Source organism: Ostrea edulis, chromosome 10, assembly GCF_947568905.1.
Source record: "Ostrea edulis chromosome 10, xbOstEdul1.1, whole genome shotgun sequence".
NCBI classification, from domain to species: Eukaryota; Metazoa; Mollusca; class Bivalvia; order Ostreida; family Ostreidae; genus Ostrea; species Ostrea edulis.
Window position 1 is genome coordinate 41254684 of NC_079173.1, and position 17688 is coordinate 41272371.

Genomic DNA, 17688 nt, shown 5'->3' on the forward strand with positions numbered 1-17688 from the left:
CATTTTATATCGATTCGATATATCACTGTAAATTTGAAAAAAAAGATATCACAGATTCCGCATCTGCTTCGCATTGAGATACTTTATTGAAAAAAGTCATAAACAGTAAACTAACAATTCAAATTTATGTCAAGTGGGATTAGGTTAGCTTCGCCATCGTTAGTGTCCGATATTTATGTAGCAATGGTGCATTCATCGTCTAATGTTGAGTAAACAATCCTTTTATAGTTGAGATAAGATATGTAATTATAAGTCAGTCATTCATCTTTCGGTATTGGGTCATGCTTTCCAGCAAATTTGCCTAAAAAGCAATGCAATTCGTACAATTGTTAGATTTAGAATCGTAGTGTGAAAACCTAATTTGAGTCAATAATAAATGCCAAACCAAATTCCCAATCAGCAGAAAAAGTTGCGATGTATTCAATCATTTGGGATACATAGATAATATAACAATATAATAATATAATATTGCTGCATAGACGCAGGAAGGCGATGAGAAAGAACCTGAATATATCCCATTTAACATTACGTTGATGTATCCGTTGATCATGAACACCTGCGTTCTGGGGAGAAATTCAACTATACAATTAATTTGAAAAAAAAATCCAGTTATCTTTAATTAACATATATAAAAAAAACTAGTATCGTTAGAAAATAGATAAACCATCGTTGGTGTATCTACGTCTTGTGTTTAACTATAGTTAGTGCAAATACTATTCTCTAGAATATTGAATCAGTTTACATAGTAATGTATTTCGTGATTGTAGTGTTGATCAATTAAGGTTAATAAGGACTGTTTTTATTATTCGGATGCGTGAGTAACAATCAAAGAACAACGTTACCGAATTCTTTGGTGCATTTAGAAACTTAGAAGCACCATACATATAGCTATGTGGATACAATTTATTTCTATAACAAAATATGTTATTGATAGTAAGTGTAGGATAGGTTTTTGTTTTGTAAACATTTTTGACAAATTTACGTCATCATGATAATGGCATAACAATCTATTTCATATTAGCATACACCGGTAGATGACTAATTTGAAATATAGTCACTAAATACATCATGAATCATCATAATGCATGAATTATTTTAAGAGTCATTCATGGTATATTTACCATCACAATAAGTCATGCTTTGTGATACCTTAAATACCAGAAAGATGAAATTGCGAAGATTGCGAACAGTGATCAATAAACAATTGAAAATAATGAACAATAATAAATCTCATGAAAGGTGAATATAACGAATAGTGATAAATCTGATAACTCCTATAATCAATACATAATAGAGAGCTTAGCAAACACGTGACCCTAGATATACAAACGGTGAGGTAATGTGTCTAGGAGGAGTACACACTCCCTGTCGAACGATCAAACCCACCGTGAGCCTTATATCTTGATCAGGTAAAATAATGCATCCGTAGTCAAACTTAGTGTGCCAAAAACGCTCTAACGATCGGTATGAAACACGACAGGCAACACTTAACTCAATGCCATGTTATATTGGCAAACCAGATCGCCACAATGACCATATGATTTGTGAAATGTTGACTTTAAACGAGATTGTTGGAACTCCAGCACCATCACCTTGTTTGTCAGTAGCCTGCTTCGATTTTAAAATGATCATAAGTCAGGACAAGCTCTTGTGTATCAAATCACTAGAGATATACGTACATCATATGCAGGTGACATTGGAATAATGCTACATCAATCTGGGAAATCGATAATGGAAAACTTGAGGCAATCCCGTTTGTCATAAGATTGAGTTGTTAGTTCGCCGTTTATAACTACTTTCAATAAATATAGATAAATATGAAGCAGAAGTGGACGACTGTGTTGTCTTTTAATTTGAGTTCAGTTGGATATATCCAGTCAACATATGAATGAAAATCATTGTTGATAAATAATAGGTCGTCGATGCATCTAAATATCGAATTGAAGGTCACAGCAAAAGGTTCTTTCTTCTCACGCAGAAAATGTTAAATAAATCTTGCTTTAAACATCTCATGCAAATATAAACTTAATAGAAGGGTAAAGACGGACCTCTGGAAATACCAGAAATAGGATATAACGTTTTGAATATTGACACTGGAAATAAAAAAAATAAGATGAAGGGAGACTCATTTAGATTAAGCAACACATATAGCATCCACTTCTTGGTGAGCTTAAGTAGAACTGAAAAATTGATAAAGAATCAATCTTACGTATCTTGATATCTGTCTGAAATATTTATCTGCACAATGTTTTAAATTATGTTAGGAATAAAGGTGAAAATAACAAACAATGATTAATATTATGACTCCTATATTTCTTCCATCATATTAGCCTTTATCAATGCAGAATAGTATAACACCCCTTCGGTGAAGTACATGTGTAGACAGAATTAATGCGCTTCTTGACTTGAATTTGATACATAATCAGTTTATGACGTTCTTTTTTGCGATTACATTGTATGAACGGTTTGAATTGATTTATAAACTACAAAATGCATTTTTGAACTCTGAGCTCGTGCTGATCAAGTAAAACCTGGAGACATATCTTTTTCTCGAAATGACTACACATTCTGAGAAGCGTGGATAAACCATTCCTTAAGGCAGAAAATGATTTGTTGAGCATATTATCAAAATAGTATAATGTTGTGTACATCAATCCTTTCACAGTTTGAGATAGAATAAAGGAAATATAAACCATTTCAACATGGAGACGCATTTTAAGCACATTTTCAAACAAATTACTGTAAACTTTATATACTTTTCATCTAAATGTCTAGTTTGAAAACTTTTTTCAATCAGTGCTAATTTAGAAAACAAATTGATAATGAGCAGAAAATGCAGAATTGAATTGGATCAATTGATATATTAACCAGGTGATAATGTACTATCGCAGCATATATATAGGAAACTGATGATGGAGAACATGACATCAGATTTGTCATCAATGTCGATGTGTTCGCATACCATCAACAGTGTTGTTCTGTAAAGAAAAAAAAAGATCAAAATATCAAACAAATGTTGGAAAGGATGTGATGTTCTTACTTGAATTGACTGGATAATTTCTAATCAAAATAATGATGAGTGAAAAATGTAGGTAGAAAATAGGTAAACTATTGTTGATGGATTTAATTCTCGTGTTTAAAGCCATAATTATTGTGAATACCATTTTCTTGCATTTTGAGTTTACAGAATTATGTATTCCAGCATCAACTAATGTTGTATATTGATTTGTAGTGCTAATGTACATTCGCCTCGCCCGATACGGTTTTCTTTTCACACCATGTATTTTTCCGTATCAGGTCACTAACTAACTGTGTAAGGAATTGATCACGTCGAAGACCTCTAACTGTATATACCATACCATACAACTTAGTCAAATGGCTTCTCTTTTGACACGACTGCAAGTCGAACCCGACGATAAATAAAATTACTCGCTAAATACAGATTTTACTCGAATGATACGGGTTTTTTTTCACGACGTCATGTGACCAAGATCTGACCAATTAGATTTCAACAATTTTGTCTGAGTCGTGATAAAGGCAAATACACTACACACGTATATTTCAATTTTAGAGCTTTGAAATGCATGTAAATGTTAACATTATCATGATTTATTTACTAATGCAAATGGTTAAATATAATTATATAACTCTCTACGCAACAATAAAGTAAGCATATTGGTTACTTATGTGAAGATAAAATATATGTGATTCAGTTATCCGGACGCTTCATTTATCCGGATGATTTTGCCGGGAACCACTTTGGTTTAACGAAGCTCCACTGTATATGTATGTTGGTGTTGGTACTTTATACAGTTTAAGCAAAGAAAAAAAAAGCTATTAAATTTAGATACCTGCTAGTTGCATTGGCAGCCATCTCCTACTGATATTTGTAGATGTGTCATCAATGAACAAATTCACAGGAATTAACAGTTTTGGAATGTGTTGATTCTGATACGAATTCAGAACCTCAGACTTCAACTAAAATAAAAACTATTAGGGTAACTTAGTTGCTTTCATTAAACACAGTCTTTTTCTATATATTGTGTGTATAAAACACAGTAAGAATAACAAAAAGAATTTTGATTAATAGTGAAAATCTCCTCAATAACAGGTCCATGGTCCACATCGCTCACCTGAGTCACTTTGGCTCATATTTAAGAATGTTTCCTATTCGTATGTAAAACTTTGATCCCCTATTGTCGCCTCATCTTAGGGGTCATGATTTTAACAAACTTGAATCTGCACTATGTCAGGAAAGCTCACGTAAGCTTTCAGCTCATGTGAGCTAAAAACTGCAAATGGACTTTGTCTAAAATTTATAATCAGGACTTGTAACATATTTTACCTATGAAGCTTGCATTTATATCAAACAAACTGACCATTAGCCTATCTGTCATCTAAGTATTAATCATGTCAATTTTTCAGGCAATGACAACTTTCTTCACACCCAAACTGGAACACTGTTTTCAAATGAATATTTTACGGTTGATGAGGACTCTAAAATCCTGATCATATTCATGCATTTTGGCCTCAACAGAAGTTTATAGACTTAATGTCCAAATTTAGTTAAGAATCATATGTAAGGAAACTAATATGTAAATCATATTAGACATGTATGTGTTCTTTAATTATGTAATATGCAGATGCTGGAGATGAAGTATTTCTATTCATTCTACGACAATTGCGATGACCTAGAGGTTAGAGCATTCACTTGCATGCGGAAGATCAGGGCTCGAATCCGAGATACAATCAATCAATAGTTAAGCCAATACACATTTCAAATTACAAGGGTATGAATTGGACACTACATTGTACCTTTGATTGTTTTCATTCCTTTCCTGTTTCAATATTTCTAAATCAGCCAGAATAAAATTTTCCTACAAAAGTAAAAATATGCAAAATAATAAAATATATGCTGTATAATGGTTATTTCAGCAGTTAGAAATTTAAAATCAAAGTTTTAGAATATTTTCAGTTTGAATTCAGCTAACTCTTTGCTAATATTTATTTAGATGAATATTTTTTGCAATTTTGAGTTAGTTATTGAAGTTCTGCAAACTTTAAACACTTGTGGATATTTACCTCTTATTTCACAAAAGTTTTGTTTAAAATCTACCGAGTCATTGATTAACCTAATTTAAAAAATAAGGAAAGTTTAACAATATACCTCTTCATTCTCGTAAAATGATCTTATGCTTCCAATAATATGGACAGCTGTTGATTCCACAACATTACCCACATGGAAATGAGTATCACCAAATGATGCCCAAGGGGATCCGATTTCATGGAGGCGACTGCCGTCCTTTTGTTCACCTACATGACCAGTTTTCCGTGGATATCTTAATGAGAAGAATTTAGGGTTAAATTACAATTAAGTCGAACCTCCTTATCTTGAGCTCAACCAGACCAAGATTAAACTTAGAAATATGCGAGGATTCAAGAAAACAAGGTAAAAAAAAACATAACGGAAAAAGCCGCTGGGATTGCCAGTTCATGTTGACACGTCCCTGATATCAGTTAGTGTTTGAGATAACAAAGATCTGCAACAATTGTATATTACTGAAGTTTATAAAGTGGCGTGGCCTGTGACAGTAATATACCTCACAGTTATTCGTGAACTACTTTCACTACATTTTGTTATACTATGGTTTTACCTTTTCATTTTCATTATAAATAATATGTGTTCCTATTTATACATATCTGACAATGTTCTTTGACATTGAAGGATTGCTCAAGTGGAGTTTGGCAATTTCAGTTGGTTTCAGATTGTATAAAGGTAAACCATTGTCATCTTCTCCCTGATATTACAATAAATCTGAATACAACTTTTTGGCAATGTAAATAAAATATCAGTATTTAAAAAAAAAATGAAATGTTAAGAAGGTTGGGAATATGGTTAGATTTCCGGACACCTTTGATATGTAGGAAATATTGGTTAGATTAAAGGGTTTTCAATGTAAATAAAATATCAGTATTTAAAAAAAATGAAATGTTAAGAAGGTTGGGAATATGGTTATATTTCCTGACACCTTTCCTATGTAGGAAATATTGGTTAGATTAAAGTTTTTTTTTTCAACATTAAAATACTGTGTAATATATCAGTTGAATTAAAGCAATAAATATATATTTCACAATGAAAAAACAAACAAAAACAAAACAAATGTTTTATACTCATGAACATTTTTTATAACTGCAATCTGAAAAAAAATCTGAATCTGTCCTTAGCTACTCTTAAAATGAATTCCATATCCAACAACAAAACACTGATTGGATCCCCATGTGTGATGAGTATGCATTTGAAGGGTAGATCCATGGGGGTGAGGGTGGGAGTGTCCAGACACCGGAACAAAAATTAATTTATTCAATTTCAACGTGACGTTTAGTGAAAATGATATGAAAGGTGGATACTTATATGCAATTACATTATTCAAATTTATCAACACTAGTATATCAGGATAAATGGGACGAAACACTGATACATGTGTATATATTTACGATATTTTATTTTCGTCAGATACAAGTATGATTTAAAAATTCTTAAAGAGTATATGTAACATAATTTTTTTTTTCCTGCAGAGCTTCTGGGGGCCTATGCACCCCCAGCCCCTCCACCTATTGCGAGTAACCTTTAAACCAGCTCTTTTTATCATTGAAAATCGGATGTGAATATGTCCATAACAATGACTAGAATGTGGGAAACAAGAAGTAAGTTTAATGTTAATATGTGCACAAGCAAAAGGCGTAAATCGGGTGGGGGTGGAGATTGTGAAATATACTTAAAAGATCAAGTGCTAGACCCCCTCCTCCGACACAAATTTCTGGGTCCGCCTTTGCATTTTTACTCATACCAAATGAATGATGAACCTTACCTTAGCTATCAAGTTGTTTACATCCAAGTCCCCAAATTTCATGTTTCTGATATGATTTAATGATGGTACATTGGGAACACCAACTTCTTTTAAAATGAACCACACATACTTCGCCACTTCCAAACTCTTTTAAAGAAAACAAAATGGAATTGACAGGAAAGAGATTTTAAGATACTATCGTTGGTTATACATTATTATTACTGTTCAAAAACAAGTAGAGTTGGGGAATATCACTGATGCAAATTTCAGTATCAATATAAGAAATACTGACTTGGTCATGTATCAAAGCACATTGCTGAAACAAATAATTAATTAATTAATTAATTCAAATGTCATACAATCATACCTCCCACACACACACACACACACACAAAATGCATTTTCAGAATTGATGATAAGGGAAATATTTGTGGCCAGTTGTTCTAAACAAGTATAATTCGATTCAATTTGTTTGTAATGAATGTGAAAATTCTTGTTTAGTTTTTTTTTTTTTTTTTTTTTTTTTTTTTTAATTTGGATTCTAATATAATTTTCACATTTTACTTACAATATGATGTGTTGTACTATGAAGCAATCCATATAAAAGAAGACTCAGCTTGTCTGGAAATGGATACCACTTGCTGTCATTTGTTTGGTCCTTGTATGTTTGGCTCTCAGAGTCACTGCTGAAACCTTCATTCTAAAAACAAAGTGTCAATATTTTCCTACCCTTTGTAAACATGAAACTAAACGGTCTAAAGTTTACACTCAGCAACTTTTTGTAAATTAATAAAATTTCTAAATAATGATACAGAATTTCAAAGTACAATACCAAGAGATCATAATCCTCTGTCTCCGAGACGGGTTCAGTCTCCCCATCGGTATCTGAATCGTCATCGTTAATTAACGTTGCGAAACTGTTATCTAAAATTTCTGCGTATTCTTGAAACGAACTAAACTTCGTCGTATTGTCGAGATTTTCCTCCTTGTCACAACAGGTGTTCATCAGGCTGTTGAAGCTGTCATTTAATAGGTGTGTTCTTGTAATATTGTGTCGATTTAAATGATTTATTTTGTCAAATGACACATCACAGACGTTTCAGCGAAAAGCCATCGCGCTAACTGTCAGTGTCAAAATCGTTGTTCAGAAAACGCTTTGCATACTGTTTACATTATTTGGCATCGGTTCAAGCGCAAAGGTAGCCAAGCATATATTAACACGCTCTAGCAAACGATCAAAACATAAAGGTTCGGAAAGATGGAGAGAGACTACTTGGCAGTAAGTATCGCTAAATTTGTTTATATTCAATACACTGACCCATATCTATGAATACAATGTTTAGATTTTAATGCAATACAAGTATCGTTGCGTGTTTACTCAATGTCTAAGGGCAGTAACTCAAACAAAAATGAGGAGTGGATATAAGAACTGTCTGATATTTTGGTTTTATCATAAACAAACAGGAATCATAAATAAACAATTCATTAACTTTTAATTTACATTCAGTCATTAAGGTGCATATGATATTTATTCACAGGACTCTCAAGATGACCTATTCAAAATCTCACAAGTGGGGCCTCTCTCAAATCTCTCAAATGCTCCACAAGCTCGAGTAGTTCCTGAATCAGCCCCCTGCTCCTCCCACTGTTGACATCCCTCCACAGGATAAAATTATGGCAGTGTTGTCAGAAATTGGTACGGATCTTAATTTATCTCTTTTTTAATTATTGTAATGATTAACTTATTCATAAGTATCAATTTATTCAAAAGTAATATATCATTTTTCAGTAATTTTTTTACTTCTAAATATTAATGTTTTCTGGGGGAAAAATAAATAAATAAGTGATTATAAGATAATTGATGCTTGTTTTTTTGATACATATTTCTCTTAGAATAAGAATTGAATGCACAGCTTGACCAAAATCAAAACCTTCATAAATAAGGAATATTTAATGTTCTTTTAAGTGAAAGAACAGAAAAAGCTGACAGAGGAGGTTAACAAATTGAGAGGATAGATCCAAAGAATTAAGAACAAAGCAGCACTCTCAATGACCAAGGTGCCAGTAGAAGGGTCAACTATTGAGGTATGGTGAAATTACACCTTGCTATTGGTATATATCATTTGTAATAAAAGTCATATAAGATCAACAGTTAATATGATCCATTTTATATTCCAACAAAAAGTGAATTAAAACTTTTAATTTTAGCAAAAGCATTCATGAATCATTTATTTACAAAGCCAATAACATTGTACTTGTCTTATGCTAGTATAACTGCAGGCCAGTTATATATTTATAGATCACCTGAACTGAAACATTAAGTGAGCTTTTCTGATCACCCGTCCGTCCATCTGTCTAGCTTTCATGGCCCCTGGGGGTCGTATATGGGGTCACAATAGATCAAAGTTTAATATTGAAATATATTGAATTTTTTTTAAAAATCTTCTTTTCAAGATCCATTGAGCCAGAAAAGATGAAACTCATATATGCAAGCTCTCTGAAGTAATGTAATTTTTAAAGTGTTCAAATCATGGTCCCTGGGGGTTTTATTGGGCCACATTAGGGACTTGTGATTTTTTACATCCAAATATATAGGAAAAAAACTGTATAAATCTTCTAATCAAGAACACTGACCCAGAACAGATGAAAGTCTTATGTGAAAAGTTTATAACATAGTTTAGCTTGTAAATTGATCAAATCGTGGTCCCCGGAGGTAGGGTGCGGCCACAATAGGTAATTTAAGTTTTAATTAGCAAAATACAGGGAAAATGTTTAAAACTTCTCTCCTCAAGAGGTGCAAAACCATGAAAACATCTTTATGTGAAAGCCTCCACAGCTGGCGTAAATTCAATGAAGTTTGTTGAAATCTTGAACCCTAACGACAGGGTGGGGGCCACAATATATGATAAGAGTTTGACAATGGAATGTATTGGAAAGGGTTTTGAAAGCTAATTATCAAGAACAGCGAAGCCGTCATTTATCATATTTACATGGAAGCATTAATTGTCAGGAAGTGTAGATTCAATGGTGTTCAAATTATGGCCCCTGGGTTCTAAGGTGGTGCAACAAAATGCAACAGTTGAGCATTGTGGTTCATGGGCCTCTTATTTAAAGCCATCATATACCTGTTTTATTTTATATACACTGTAAATTAATTAATTAATTGTATTTCCACAGAAGGAGTATGTAAACTTCCTAAAAGCCAAATTCAGCGTATTTCCGTGGATCAGTTTCCAAGATCAAGAAATACAGGTTTGTTAGTTGATATAATTCTGATGAACAGTGAAAATTGTTAACTGGTTAAATACTTCAAAAGAGGTGCAAAGGTGTTTACCTTGCTAACAAAATTAAGAATGAGTACCTTAAATTGGGACATATTGTTTTTTGTTTCCATAGTGAAAAGTACATCTCTTGCTGCAAGAGGCAACATTTCCAATTCCAATTATCAGTTCACCTGAGTCAAAGAGTTTTTATGTTCGAAGGGTGTCTGGCATCCATCTTTCTGTTTGTCCGTTCGTCTGTAAACTTTTCACATTTTTCACTTCTTTTTAAGAACCACTAACCATTATTTAACCAAACTTGCCAACAAGCATTCTTGTGTGAAGTGGATTTCAGTTTCTTCAAATGAAGGACCACACCCTCTTGCAAGGGTTGATTTTTGTAGAATTAAAGAAAATTTAATTGCATTTTTCATAACATCTACTTAAAAACCACTGGACCAGAAAAGATCAAACTTCTGTGCAAGCTTCAATACATTAGTGTAGATTCAAGTTCTTTAAAGCATGATTCTTGGGGCTAATTCAGGGTCACAATAGACAAATAAAGTTTTATATAGGAATATAACTGAAAAATCCTTAAAACTCTTCTTCTCAAGAGGTGCAAAGCCAAGATCATAAGTGGTCATACAACGTGTTCAAACATTTATTTTATACCTTTGATGTTTAAATTAATAAATCATTTAAATATTATTTCCATACTGGAACATTATTCGGATGTAAATGAGTGTTGATAAATGATGCAATATATCATAATGCCCTTTATGGGATTTTGATCATGTGACCAACTCATATTTACATCCCAATAAAAGTTTTGAAATGATAACTTATTTGGCAAGAAAATACTTCTAAGAACTGATGCAACCAAACTGCATCAGCCAAATTTTACAAAGGTTAATGAAGCTATATCATATTGTTATGCCTGCACTGAGAGGCAAAGACATTGACAAAGTAACCCCATATGTTGTTTTTATTTCAAAAACAGGTACGAATTTTCTAACTGTATGATAACATTTTTTTAGGGAATGCTGAAGGACTTTGCTAGTAAAGCAGGTTGGGCAGAAATAAGTCATGTCCTGAGGGTTTTGTCGAGCTATGGCTCGACAAAATTTACTTATTACAGGAACCAGACAAGAGCAAAGGTAATTAAGAAACCATGTGTAGTAAAACGTGATGTCTTGATTTAATGTAAATATATTTCATTACAAATTAAGACATAAAACAATGTTAAACGTTTTCATGTAAATGAAACTTTTTTCAGTGAGGTGAACTATTAAATACACATAATTCATTGAAATAGTTTGATATCTGAATAATTGTACATTATGTTATTTGAAATATCTAGTTAAAAGTATACATATGTTTGAAGTCACTATTCCTTTTTGTAGTCAATTGGCAACAAGGAGATTGATGTGGAGGGACGTTCTTGAAAGTATCTCCACAGCTACCTGTGGAAGTGTTTTTTGCCACCAGCAATTCCACTTGTGGACATAGAGAGGGAACGCTTGACCTTATTGCTTGTAATTAATTTCATGCAATATTGTTTGTTTTACCATTTTCAACCACATTAGTTATACAGTATTTTTCAAAATGCTCTATATATTAAGATAAATATTTCGTTTATACCACATTTGCCTTGCAATAATTTATAGATTCATAAAGTTGATATGTGAAATAAATATTTAATTTTCTTTCTCTTGCCTGCATGGGAATCAAATTTTTGTCTCATGTAAAATCAGAAATTCAAGTTGACTTTAAAAATTCTAAACACTTTCATTTTAATTGCAATGAGACTACATTGTAGTACAATCTGAAGTTTATTTATTTAAAAAAAAATAAGAAATTAAATCGGCATGCATTTACCCGTTGTCACATGTCGCGGCCAAAAATGTCAAAATGTACCATCCTCTCCCATTCTGGAAAGAGCTATGAGCGAACTCCAGATTGTAGCTTGAGACAATAGCATTCCCTTAGAAGGAAATCATCTCACTTTAGCATTGAGTCACTTAAAGGCATACATAATAACTGAAACAATACTTGTATATGTTTATTTCTAATTTCCATAGAGATTTTTCTGCGCATCACAGAAATTGTTCCGTAATGGAGGAACAAGTGGCTTTGCTTTCTGGACTGAGTTCCATAAGTTTGTGGACACCGTCAATAAGGATGGTAGATGGACAAGTGGGAGAAATTGGAGGAAAAGGATAAGAGAAGAATTGAGAAATATTTATCATAACTATTTAAATTAAGATTTTATAAAATCAGGTTATTGTTTGTTGTATAGTTGTGTATTTCTTCTTTAAAAGCATGTACAGTTATTGATTTACTTGTTACTTCTAAATATGATATGTTTTTATATGTGTATGAAAGAAACTGAAATTTTTCACAACATATACGTATCGACAAGTGCTAATCTTGCTTTGTCTTCTTTTTGGTGAACATTTCACTTTTTACAAATGTGAATCTTTCATTCCTATTTCAAAAATTATGTAAATATGCACTGTCAAATCTTTTATTTCTGTTCATCGCTGAAGCCGGTCCATATCTATAAGATTGAGGTATTTTAGAGAATATTGAGTAATAATTTTTTTGTACTTGATTGTATTTTTTTGCATTGATATTTAATCAAGAAGTAGTTGTAGAATGAATATAAGTACTTGATTCCCAGCATCTGCATATTACAAATTAATGTAAAATACACATGCATGTCTCATATGATTTACATATGAGTTTCCTTACATATGATTCTCATATAACATGTTAGCACAACATGCAAACAAAACCTTCATATGTGCATCATATGAAGTCCCTTCCATATGATATACATATGTGAATCATATGTAAATCACATGAAACACATCATACGATTCATATATGATGTCCTTTTTCATGATTCTCATATGAAGCTATTCATCTGATCAACATATGAAAATCATATGTGGCACGCATGCCTGTGTATGCGTCATTGGTAATAAATCTGATATCTGGATAAGTTATACTGTGTGATAACATAGCTTTGATGAGGAGATCAAGATATTGCACTGTGAATAACAAACAAGTGAAAATAATAAACAGTGATGGATTTGATAAGTTTCATATCAAATACAAAATCAAGATAAGGGTAAACCCGGACCTCTGGTAATACCACAGGTTGGTTTTGAGTATCATTACTGGAACACGAAGTCATGTAAAATAAAACAATTTATTATTAGTATCGTAAATAATCATATTCTTGGTGAAATTGAGTAACATATTGATACCGCTTTAAAAATACACATTTCCCTATGAAAAATAAACATTAACAACTATACATTTAATATTTATCTGCCGATGCAAAGGAATTATTAACAACTATAAATCAAATATTCATCTGTCAATGAAAAACAGTTATACACAACTACAAATCAAATATTTATCTGCCAATACAAACTAATTATAAACAGCTTCAATTTAAATATTTATCTGCCAATACAACCTAATTATAAACAGCTTCAATTTAAATATCCATCTGCCAATGAAAAACAGTTACACACAACTACAAATCAAATATTTATCTGCCAATACAAACTAATTATAAACAGTTTCAATTTAAATTTTTATCTGCCAATGCACATGGACCAAAAACAACTAAAATTAAATATTTATCTGTTACAACTACAAATGAAATGTATATCTGCTGATTTAAAAGCATTAAAACAACTACAAAGTAAAGGTTAATCTGCCTATGCAAAAGAATTAAAAACAACTACAAATAAAATGTTCATCAAGTAGAGACTGGATACAGCATTCTATCAACATAAATACATATTCTGAGAATATTTGATATACCTCTTTCATACAAACACAAGATACATTGGTGGAAATACTATCAACATACTTTTAAGTTAAGTACATAATTTCATTATTTGAGATAAAATCGGTAAATTAAGCCTTTTTAACAAGTGGACACTTTCATTAGCAGATTTGCATACAAAATTATGTGAAGATAATACCCTCTTCATCTAAATTTTCAGTTTTAAAACTTGTTTTGAATCAGTGTGAAATTAAAAACCAAATTGATCATAGGCAGAAAATGCAGTTTTGAATGATAACAATTGGGAGACATTGATATGATAACCAGGTGATAATGGAATGTCGCTACATAGATAAAGGAAGGTGACGAAAGAGAACCTGTAATTACCCCAGTTGTCATTAAGTTGATGTGTTCGCACACCGATGTTAACATCTTCAATCAGTAAAGAAAACGATTCTGATATAAAACAAGTGTGGGACATTTTGTGGTGTTCTTATTTTGTGTTGACTGGATAATTTGTAATCAACATTATTATCAATGGAAATTTCTATTAGAAAATAAATTAACTGTTGTTGATGGATCGCATTCTCATCTTTAAAATCATGCTCATTGTAAATGTCATTCTCTTGCATTTTAAGTTTACAAAATGATATATTCCAGCATTATATCATTAATGAACTAATCCTAATCAAGAAATGTTTATGATTCAGATACCTGAGTTTCATTAAGTTAACAACGTTCCCGAATGGAATATATAATGCACTGACACGTCTACAGACATATCTATAAAAGCGCCGATTATTTGTATAAGTGAATAATGTCAATGAGAGGAATTGTACGAAAAGTGTATGAATTTTAAAATGTCGCACTGTCAATGAAACACACTTTCTTTCAGATTCTCAAAAAAACACTGCATCAGTCACTTGTAATACAATAATTAATTATCATCTCATGAATAATTAGAGTGCAAGTAATGTCGTATGTTCCATTGATAATGTATCTGGCAAAATAAAATGTTCATCAAGTTGAGACTGGTTACAGCATTCTATCAACATAAATACTTATTCTGAGAATATTTGATAGGCCTCTTTCATACAAACACAAGATACATTGGTGGAAATACTATCAACATACTTTTAAGTTAAGTACATAATTTCATTATTTGAGATAAAGTCGGTAAATTAAGCCTTTTTGACATGTGGACACATTAATAAGAACATTTGCATACAACATTTTGCGAAGATAACACCCTCTTCATCTAAATTTTCAGTTTTAAAACTTCTTTTAAATCAGTGTGAAATTAGAAACCAAATTGATCATAGGCAGAAAATGCAGTTTTGAATTGAATCAATTGGGATACTTTGATATGATAACCAGGTGATGATGGAATATCGCTATAGGAAGGTGATGAAGGAGAACATGTAACTATCCCAGTTGTCATTAAGTTGATGTGTTCGCACACCCATGTTAACATCTCCAATCAGTAAAGAAAACGATCCTGATATAAAACAAGTGTGGGAAATTCTAAGGTGTTCTAATTTTGTTTTGACTGGATAATTTGTAATCAACATAATTATCAATGGAAATTTTCATTAGAAAATAAATTAACTGTTGTTGATGGATCGCATTCTCATTCTCAAAACCATGCTCATTGTAAATATAATTCTCTTGCATTTTGAGTTTACAAAATGATATATTCCAGCATTATAGCATTGATGAACTAATCCTAATCAAGACATATGTATGATTCAGATACCTGAGTTTCATTAAGTTAACAACGTTCCCGAATGGAATATTTAATGCACTACAGACATATCTATAAAAGCGCCGATTATTTGTACAAGTGAATAATGTGAATGAGAGGAATTGTACGAAAAGTGTATGAATTTAAAAATGTTGCACTGTCAATGAAACACACTTTCTTTCAGATTCTCAAAAAACACAGCATCATTCACTTGTAGTAGAATAATTAATTACCATCTCATGAATAATTAGAGTGCAGGTAATGTCGTATGTTCCATTGATTTTGTATTGCTTGTAGGAGTTATGAGATTGATCAGTGTTAGTTATCTTCACCTTGCATCTGGTATATCGATAAGGCATGGTGTGTGATAAGTTATCCGAAATAAAGAGGTCAAGATAGCGAATGGTGATCAATGAAGAAGTGAAGTTAATAAACAGTGATGAATTTTATCAATTCCATATCAAATACAAAATCAAGAAAAGGGTTGGCATGGACCTCTGGTAAAATCACAGGTTGGTTTTGATATCATCATTGGAACAGGAAACCACGTCAAATAAAACATAATCATCATCGTAGATACTCATCTTCTTGGTGAAATCAAGTAACATCTTGATGTCTGGTTGAAAATTTGTATCTGCCTATCAAAATAATTATGTAGAATTCATCCCTTTTGACATCAAGTTGATCTCTTAGTTTATCATTAACTTCTGTGTTCTATAAATATATACATGCAAATACAAAACAAGTGTGGACAATTCCGAGTTGTTCCTATCTCGAATTAACTTCTAATCAATACACACATTTGTATCAATGTTAGAACATAGGAAAAACCGTCGTTGACAGATCTAAATTTAGTGTTTAAAGCCATATTTAGCGCAAATGCCATGCAGTTGCGTACTGAAAAAAATACACGATATATGTATGTCATCATTGTAGCGTTTATCAACTGAGCTAAAGTTATATTATGATTCAGATTGTTGAAGTCCAATAACATAGTAACATTGCCGAATGAAATATTTGATGTGTTCAAGAATCTACGGGTATTCTAAGTATCTATACTTGTCAATTATTTGCATGTCAATCAGAGTAATTGCATAAAGTGTATCAATTTGAATCTTTATCGATTTTTAACGTCACTATTTCAATGAAACAAAATATGTTTCAGATCCCCCTACACTCATAATTTACTCTCTTGAAATGCAATGAATACGCGGCTGAGTTAAGGCTTTCCTCATAAATACCAGTGCAGTAGAAATGTACGTTACCGCACTTGCACATTACACGACGTCACAATGAAAAATATGTCATGATGAAGGTCATGACGTACACATCAACATTCCTTTTACGGTTGGAAATGTCAAAATATTGTTTCGTTATTTACCACTGCTGTCAAACAATAAACCGCAATCGTGTAAAAGTTAATCTCAAATGGGTTATGTTAATTATCTTTGATGTTGAACTAATTTCTATTTCTTATTTATATAACATACATGCTAAAGTAATATCCATATTATATTGTGATCCTGATATCGCCCCTAATTTGCACGCAAAAAGTTACTTTCACAATGAACTCATTTGCATAAACAGTTTTTCTGTACATACATGTTTCATCATTGGCACGACACCCCGAAGTTTTTGAGTGAAAGATGTTTGATTTATGTGACACGTGAACTTTAGTGTAAAAGGGAAGTTAGGGGAGCAAGTTGTGGCTTCAACAGAAAACATGGTTTTCAGGTTATGTTTAACTTCGTAAATCCAAAAAATCGCCACATCTTGCATATCCAATGCAAACATTAGACATGTTACAAGTCACGATAAACTTGCTCTCATCACTTTTCAAATTAGGAAATTAATATGTTTTGAAGTTATATTAACTTCAACTTGCATTGATATTTGGATATCGTTCCAATGGAACGATTTATACATACACGGTACGATTTGATCTTGATATTTGATCATGTAATATACAGCTGATGTAAAGACTGTCGGTCTGGTGAAAAATTTATGGGAGGTCAATATGCACTTAAT

General features: G+C 32.0%; 1 protein-coding gene and 1 pseudogene across 1 annotated transcript in view; both read left to right on the forward strand.

Moving 5' to 3' along the window:
* The window catches only part of LOC125665416 (leucine-rich repeat-containing protein 15-like), a 996853-nt gene that overhangs the window by 354857 nt on the left and 624308 nt on the right, over window positions 1-17688 (forward strand). The gene's annotated exons all lie outside the window — the stretch shown is intronic.
* On the forward strand, window positions 8570-12455 carry LOC130050779 (uncharacterized; annotated as a pseudogene).